Below are 8,368 nucleotides of genomic sequence, written 5' to 3' on the forward strand. Positions count from 1 at the left end.
TTTGGTATATGTGCACCTTTACAGTAGCAAGCATAGTTTATTACCTTATTGAGAGTGATGTAATTCTCCTTTAAAGGAAGGACCTGACTTGCTTTCCCTCTATATTATTTTGGTACTTTACTAACTTTTAAACTATTAAAATTATACCATTGGTTTAGTAATTTTGAGGCATAGGTTAGTTTAGGTAGTAGAGGATGTGCTAACTTTGTCTTCAGATGCCTTCTTCTCAGCCAATTTACAACTAAGATAAGTGTGTGGCATCTGATTATTCCAACTATTGATTGAAGATCTATATAGGCCCAAGAAATGAACTATAGTCCATGTCAGTCCTTCTCAATAAAATATAATACTGGAGTGTGTTATGAAACGTATTGATTTCTTTTATGGTGAATCTGTCGATAGGAAAAAAAAAAATGAATCAAATAGAACTACATGTAGATTCAAATAGAGCAGTACCTATCGTTTTCTAGCCAGTCTTATGTCCCTGTGTCTTGTGACTTTGGACAAGACACTTCATCTCTTTGGGCCTCCATTTCACCATCTGTAAAACAAGAGGCTTGAAGTAGATGATGGCAGAGATTCTCGCCTGCTCTAAGACGCCTTGGTCCAAGGCCCTACCCCTCTACAGATCCTGCCAATGTGTTGGCACTAGAAGCTGTTTCAAAATAAAATTGATTTGTCCAACATATACGCTCATTTAATAGCATATGAAAGGCCTTTTTGTTATATAGCCTTTTCTAGTTTTACAGTCTTGGCTACTATAATAATGTCTTATTTTTAGCCATATAACTCTAAACATCATTCACTTGAGATCCCCAGTTATCTGCATTTGATATATAGTTGGTGGGGTTTCATTATTTCATAGCATTCTTTGGCTACACTTCTCTCCAGCATCTTATTCACCTAAGCACTGTGATCGTTGTTTGGAAATCTGTCCGATGGAAAGAATAAAAGCATATACGTCACATGTTCTTTACAGAATTGAAAGAAGTTTCATTAAAACCTCATTGTTCTCTTTACTGGGAAAAAAAATTATGAACTGTTAAATCTTTTCATTGGATTGAGTCTTTCATCATTACAAAGCATATCTTTTTTACCTCTGCTGTCACTACTTGGTTAAAGTCTACTACCGAAAGAACTACCACTCCTTTGGCTGGGGTTTACATGCTATCTTTACTATTCCTTCATATTCAGCTGTGTTGAAATGTTTAAAGCATTCTATTGCAAGCAGCATATATTTGTTTTTATTTTAATCAATTATGAACATTTTTCTTTAGATTTTAATATATATTTTATTTACTAATGTATTTGGTTTTAAGTTTGCCATAACACTCTTTCACTTCTATTTATCCTTACTTTTGTTCTCCTTCCTTGTATTATTTTGAATTAATTATAGGTTCTTTTATTATTTCATTGTTGTTCTTTCTTATTTTGTTAGTTATACGGTGTTTAACAAACCTTTTCATGTTTACTTAATATTGTACCATGAATCTTTGACTTACCGAAGTCTAATATATATTATACTTATTCAAACCTAGCATACATTATTATACTTGCAATTTCCTATAAAATCATTCTTTAATTCAAACACTTTAATTTTTCTCTTTTAAAAGACAAATTTTTTTATGATAAATTTTTTTGTATTTTAATTCTAAATTTAAAACCCTACAGGACACTGATTTTTTTTTTTTTTTTTTGGTCTACTTCAGTTTTACTATGCCAACTTCATGTGTAGTTTTACTTGTATTTATTCTAAAGTTTTGTACCACTTCATTATTATATTCTTTGATATATTTATGATAGCTACTCAATTACTAATTCTTTAAATATTGCCTTTAGCCTCATTCTTTCATTCCTGTTATACTGGGATTCCAAATACATGTGCATTTTATACTCTTTTCTGCATTTTCTTTCTTATGTCCTTATTTCCAAAGATACCTTTTATTTTTCCTATCTTCCAATTAATTAATCCTCTTTTCATGTTTCTAATTTTTGTTAAACCCGTATACCGCATCTTTATTATTATATCACTTCTATAATATCACTATTATATCACTTCTAGAGTTTCAACATAATTTTATACTAGTTTCTGGTTTTCTACTAATATTCTCCTTCCTGTCACTTAACTTATTGAAGTTTGAGTTAAAATTTCGAAGTTCCTTTTTGATCACCTTTGTGTCTGATCTTCAATAGGGCTACTGTTACTCTTTCCTCCTAGTTTCAGGCTCATTCCTAGGCTTTGCTTGCCTAGATATTGTTGATTGAATAGAGGGCTTTTTGAAGGAGAGAGACAGAGAGAGAGAGAGAGAGAGAGAGAGAGAGAGAGAAGTTGAGTCCTACAGTTCTCCATACTGCTCTATGTTCTTCAAAAAAGAATTTACCTTATGCTTATGGAAGACAGATGAATGATAATCTCTTTAATTAATCTGAGATTGAGCTGATTCAAGGCAATGCTGGGCATAGCTTTTTTGAGAGGCTATATCTGACTTCTACAAATGTAGCCCTCTTCATGTTCAAGTGGAAGCAGGGTGCTTACCAGTTCTCTCTTCTTTGGCCTTAACTATAATTCCCTTCATCAGCATAAAACGGTAGAAATCTTGGTTTTATGTCTGAGTCTCTCAAAAGGCATACTCTCAGGTTGGCACAAATGTTGGCAGGGGAGGGGGGAGAATTGGGTTCAAATATCAAGATTTCCTCTGTCAGCTGCCCTGCTCTGATACCTTGATCCTTTAAGTCTTTATGCTTTAGGAACTTCTTGATAGCCTTGTCACTGCCCTCTCCACCACCAACCCTCTTTGTTTTTTTTTTTTTCACATTGTGTTCAGCAATTCTAGTTTTTCTTTTGGTGGTGGAATAGTTGCTTTGAAGCAAGCTAGCACAGTATTACTGGGAGCAAAAATTCTACAAAATGCTCTAGCACTGGGCCTGGGTACAGTGCTAATCATAAAGGATAACTAATACAGGGAAATTCAGGTTTCATGGAGCTTATATCCTGAAATGGAAAGATGCTAAAAACAAACAAACAAACAAACTAGGACTTGCATGTGTAAAAACTCTGAGAAATGAACAAGGTTGCTGTCTTTTATGAGAATAAACATTAGTGCTCCATGTGGATATCGAGTGAGGTGGAGAGTAGAGAGTGAGGTCAGTACGAAAGACTTCTTATTTTCCAGTGGGAATTGTTTGAAGGTTTTAAATAGAGGAATAATGAGTTGATACATATATTACTGAACGATAATTCTGCTTACTATGTAGAAAATGAGTATTATGGAAGAGCAAGATGAAAGAGGGAGGGCAGAGGATTCCAGGGAGGAGATGACCCTGGTTTGCATTACAGTGATAACAATAGAAAGATATGTAAAGGTTTGGAATATGTTTTGAAGAAAGCACCAATTAAAGTTGTTCACGGGGGATGCCTGGGTGGCTCAGTCAGTTAAGCGGGTTAAACATCCACTTTGTCTCAGGTCATGATCTCACTCATGGTCCATGAATTCAAGCCCCTTCTTGGGCTTTGTGTTGACAGCTCAGAGCCTGAAGCCTGATTCAGATTCTGTGTCTCCTTCTCTCTGTGTCCCTCTTCTACTTGTGCTCTGTCTCTCTGTCTCTCTGTCTCTCTCTCTCAAAAGCAAATAAGCATTAAAAATGATAGAAATAAAGTTGTTAATGGATTTAAAGTACAGAAGTGCGGAAAAGAAAAGAATCAGGAATAACTCAATTTTCATTTGTTTGTTTGTTTGTTTGAACCATGGAGTACATAGTGGCATCATGCAGAAGAAGAACCGACACGGAGGGGAAAAAAAAAAAACTCAAGTATTAACTTTTAATAACATTAAGTGTGAGACGTCTATATAAGAAAAGTCATGTGAGGTTGGAGATGATGTCTGAAACTGGATAGAAGAGAATGAAATTCAGTGTTGCAGTTTTGAGTCAGAATGTCATTCAATGTTTCTAAATATTTAATGTTGAGAATTCACTAATAATGGATAATTTTTTAATTATAAAAAATTACAAGTTGAAGTATGTTTTGACTTGTTATTTACTACACAATTTAAAATGCATAACTAAAATAAAGATATTATCTTTGTTTATTAGTTTTAATACTTATACTTCTAATGTGGAAAAAAACCAGATAAAAAATTCCAATTGGTTTGAAACAGATTATGAATATTTCTCAGTCTATCAACCTGAACCTTCCCAATGTCCTTGCCTTATCTACAGCTGTACATTTTTGTCTATTTTCCCTTAAGTTTCATTTCTCAATGCTTAGAAATTTGGCTTTTATCTTTAGTACGCTCCCAAAAATATTCTCCATAAAATCTGCAATAACTTCTTTGTTGTCAAATTCAATGACCTTGCTCTGGTCATTATTCTATTCTATTTCTCTGTAAGATTTTATAATTTTTACCTTTTTCTTCTGCAGGCTTTTCCAATCTTGTTCTTTATAATAGCAATCTGTCTTGTAATGTCCTTAGTCTATATCCTCTAAATCTTTATCATTGACTCCTCTTTCCTTACAAATTATGTGAAAGATAGACTTGATGAAAATCCCTCTCTGGGGCTGCTTCTCCTCTCCTTTGAGACACTCTCCTCGTGTAATGAGTTCTGCTTCAAATGCTTCATCTACCACCTTCACTCAGAAACATCCAAAACCATTTACCAATTCATACGAAAACATTTATTGATGCCTGAGGTGTATGCAAGACTCTACTATATCATTAAGATGAAGAAAAATGAATAAAAACAGTTCTAAATATACTGGGATTATAAGTCAAATGAATAGAACAGAAAAACAGACAATGAAAATACTGTGTGATAATTATTTATAGAGCACCAAATATTATGAAAGGACAGAATGGCTAACCTGGCACAAAAAAAGGAGAGACCAGAGAAAGGGAAATTGGATTCAGTGTTTAACAATGACTAAGAATTTACTTGGTCACAAATCAGGAGGACAATGTAAGCAGAAGAACGTCTTGTACAAAATGATAAAGTATGAAAGAACTCGGCATCTACAGAACTGAGAACAGTTCTTCATGATTAAACTTTTTTTTTACTGACTTAACCCAGTAAAAAAGCTAAAGGGCATCTTTACAGCACAGTCCTTAATACACTAATAAGTATTCTTAAGTTCTGAAATTCCTTATGCTAAATGCTAGTGCAAGAGATGCACTAATACTATGCACTAATAATTTATAGAATTTCTCAAGCTCATTTGGCAGGGACACTTTTCAGAGCATCTCTCTTGGGAGCTAGTCTTCCACATGTCACTAGTTAGAAAAACTGTGGTTATACAGGTGACTTCCTGTTTAATTATTCACTTTTCAAATTATGTCATATATAGCTAGCACACTTGCCCTATCGTCCTATTTCTTGTTCGGTGAATAAACATGTGACATGACACACGAAGCCTGTCCTGAATTAATGTCTGTTACCCTATGCTACCCTAGCTACTCCCTTTCTCAGAAAAAGTAAAATAAAATATTTGTCTGCATTTCCCATTTCTTCCTCTTCACTTTCTATCCACCTTTTGTGTAATGATGTTATCACATATATTGAAACAGTATGTAGAATAATATAACCCATAAACAAAACCCAATTAATCACATTTTAATAATTGGCTGCAAATATTTTTTTTGGCAAATCAGTTTATTATGGAAACAAGGTCACTCCACCATCCCCAATTCCTAAAGACCCGCTGATACCTCACTCCAGAATATATAATCTATGAAGTTGTAGTGAATTTTTCTCAATAATTTTTTTTTTTGAGTGAGAGAGAGAACAGGGCAAGGGCAGGGGGAAAGGGAGAGAGAGAATCTTAAGCAGGCTCCACGCTCAGTGCAAAGACCATCACAGGGCTCCATCTCACAATCACGAGATCATGACCAGAGTCAAAATCAAGAGCTGGATGTTCAACTGACTGAGCCACCCAGGCGCCCCTCAAAAAATGTTTATATGCCTATTTATACCAAAACAACAAAGGTAATATATGAGAACAAATACACAATTAACAACTCATACACTATTGTTTAGGGTGATTTTAAAATTTACATCAATGGTATTATAGTTTATCTACTTGCTGCTTTTTCCTAATCAATTGTTGAGTTTTTAAGACTTTTCCATGTAGACATACTTAGTGCTAATTCAGGCACATAAATTCCAGTAGTATGGTATATATGCTACTTTCTATGGTATGAATATGTCCTAATTCATCTCTTAATTTCGTATTCCTTTACTAATTAATTCAATAATACTGTTGCAGACATACTTGTACCCTTCTGCTTGTGCAAATGTCTCAGAGTTTACCTGAGAACTTAGAATTGCATTGACTGTCAGTTAGTTTGTAAAGTATTGCCATCTATTATGCTATCTTCTTATCTCTAAGTATCATTCTAATACACATACTAGCAAACAAAAAAATCTGTATTTGACTTATGGGATCATGTAAAATTCATTGATTTTCTTCAAAGAACTTCTCAAAGTGTCATGCTCAGTTTTCTCAAATACTAAGATGATGGGTTGCATCACCAAATATCTCAATGACAATTAGAATATAAAGGTATTATCATTCACCCTTGTTTACCCAGAACTGGGAGAGTCCTTCTAAATAGTAAATGGCCCATTTGCATGCATTACTAAAAGAAAAATTAAAATAAAATAAAATAACAAATTCATGGAACAAAACAAATTGAAAGAATATATTCTAATATCTTATGCATAAACCAATTAAATCCTACACATTGATACAGGTAAAATTATAGTTGCACCCAAAGACAATATTAAAACTAACTTTGTCACTTGTTAGGCATGACAGGAGATGTGTCTTCTAGGCCTTCCCTCCAAAACATTTATTATAATTATCCCTGGAATTATCCCATTTGAAAATCATTCCTTTCTCCTAGCAGAACACTTTGGTATGGCTATCTGTTTATGTGCAACTTCTGAATGATACTCTGTATTTTGCACCAATTAAAAAAATACACTATCATTCATTCATTCAATCATCTATCATTTGTGAAGTGTTTAATATTAGCAAGATATGAAGTTATATAACTAAATTACAAAAGTAAGAAAAAATATATATTCCTGATTTCAATTAACTCAGTTTGCAGACCAATAATGTTTTCCTACATTAAAGCGGGGACTGAGAATACAGAATTAATGAAAGCAAGCAAGTAAGCAAACAGAAAAGAATGAATGAAAAATTCTAAGGAGCTATGTGAGTAAGTGAGGGAAAAGCAGAAACAGAAGAATTTTAACATATGAAGTCATATTCATAATTTCAGGTAACTAAAAACAGATTCGTCAATCTGGTACTAAGAGGAATTTTTTAAATAAACAGAACTTTACTTTGCTATTATAATGATTTACCCCACATCTACTATATAGCATGCTCTGCTTGTTGCTTTACTGATACAGAAATTGAGATTTAGAACCATTGGTAAGTTTGCTTCGGTTGACATAATTCCTAAATGGCTAGTCAGTCTGGCTTTAATATCTATACTTTCCCCCTTATCCTACGTTGTCACCTTATGAAGACAGTGTTGACGGTGATCAAAATATTATTGGCTTTAACCCTTGTAGTATTAGTAATCCTCATTTTTCAGATGTTCAGAAAGATGAAGTAACTTGGAAATATTGCTGGTAAAACAGTCATCCTTCCCAAAGAGTGGTGCTTGTCCTCTAGAGATCGGGAACATGTGAAGTTCGTGCCCAGCTCTATATGCTTACAAACTGAGCTGCTTCCCTCATTCCTACTCACTATGTTCCCACCTGCCCCTCACATATGCCTGGTGGTACAGTACACAAGACCTTTCTGTCGTCCATTGTTTAAAGTTTAACAATAATATTTCAATGTTCAAGTGTTCTTTTCCAAATTATACAGAATATACTTACATATTTCATTTTGTGATTTAGTTTTAAGAATATGACCACACAGATAGTTGAGACTATTTTAGAAGGAATGCACAGGAGTGCTTTTTGTACTTTTATTTTAAAAGGCTCTTGAAGAAAGAAAATCAAACTTTGAGTCTAATGCTTGATTATTCCCCCTAAACTAAAAGCCTTAGTCCTTAGTTCTTAAATCCCAATTACTAAGCACATGACCAAAATCAAGAAGATTCTTATAAATGTGTGTGGACTAAACAAACTAATGAATTAATTACTAAGTGAATAGATATGGCATTTGATGTAGGACCCTTTGCAAAATCTTCAACTGTGCAGAATAAGCAGGGTAGAAAAAGTAAATATTTCTTAATAAGCTGTAAGGCAAGAGATCTGTTCCAACTTACTTAACTCCCCCAAAGAAGCACAGATGTTCTTCTCCCATAGGGAGGAAAGAAGAGGAAGATGAAATTGAAGAGATAATAGT

Source organism: Leopardus geoffroyi, chromosome A1 (genome assembly GCF_018350155.1).
Source record: "Leopardus geoffroyi isolate Oge1 chromosome A1, O.geoffroyi_Oge1_pat1.0, whole genome shotgun sequence".
In the NCBI taxonomy this organism is placed as follows: domain Eukaryota; kingdom Metazoa; phylum Chordata; class Mammalia; order Carnivora; family Felidae; genus Leopardus; species Leopardus geoffroyi.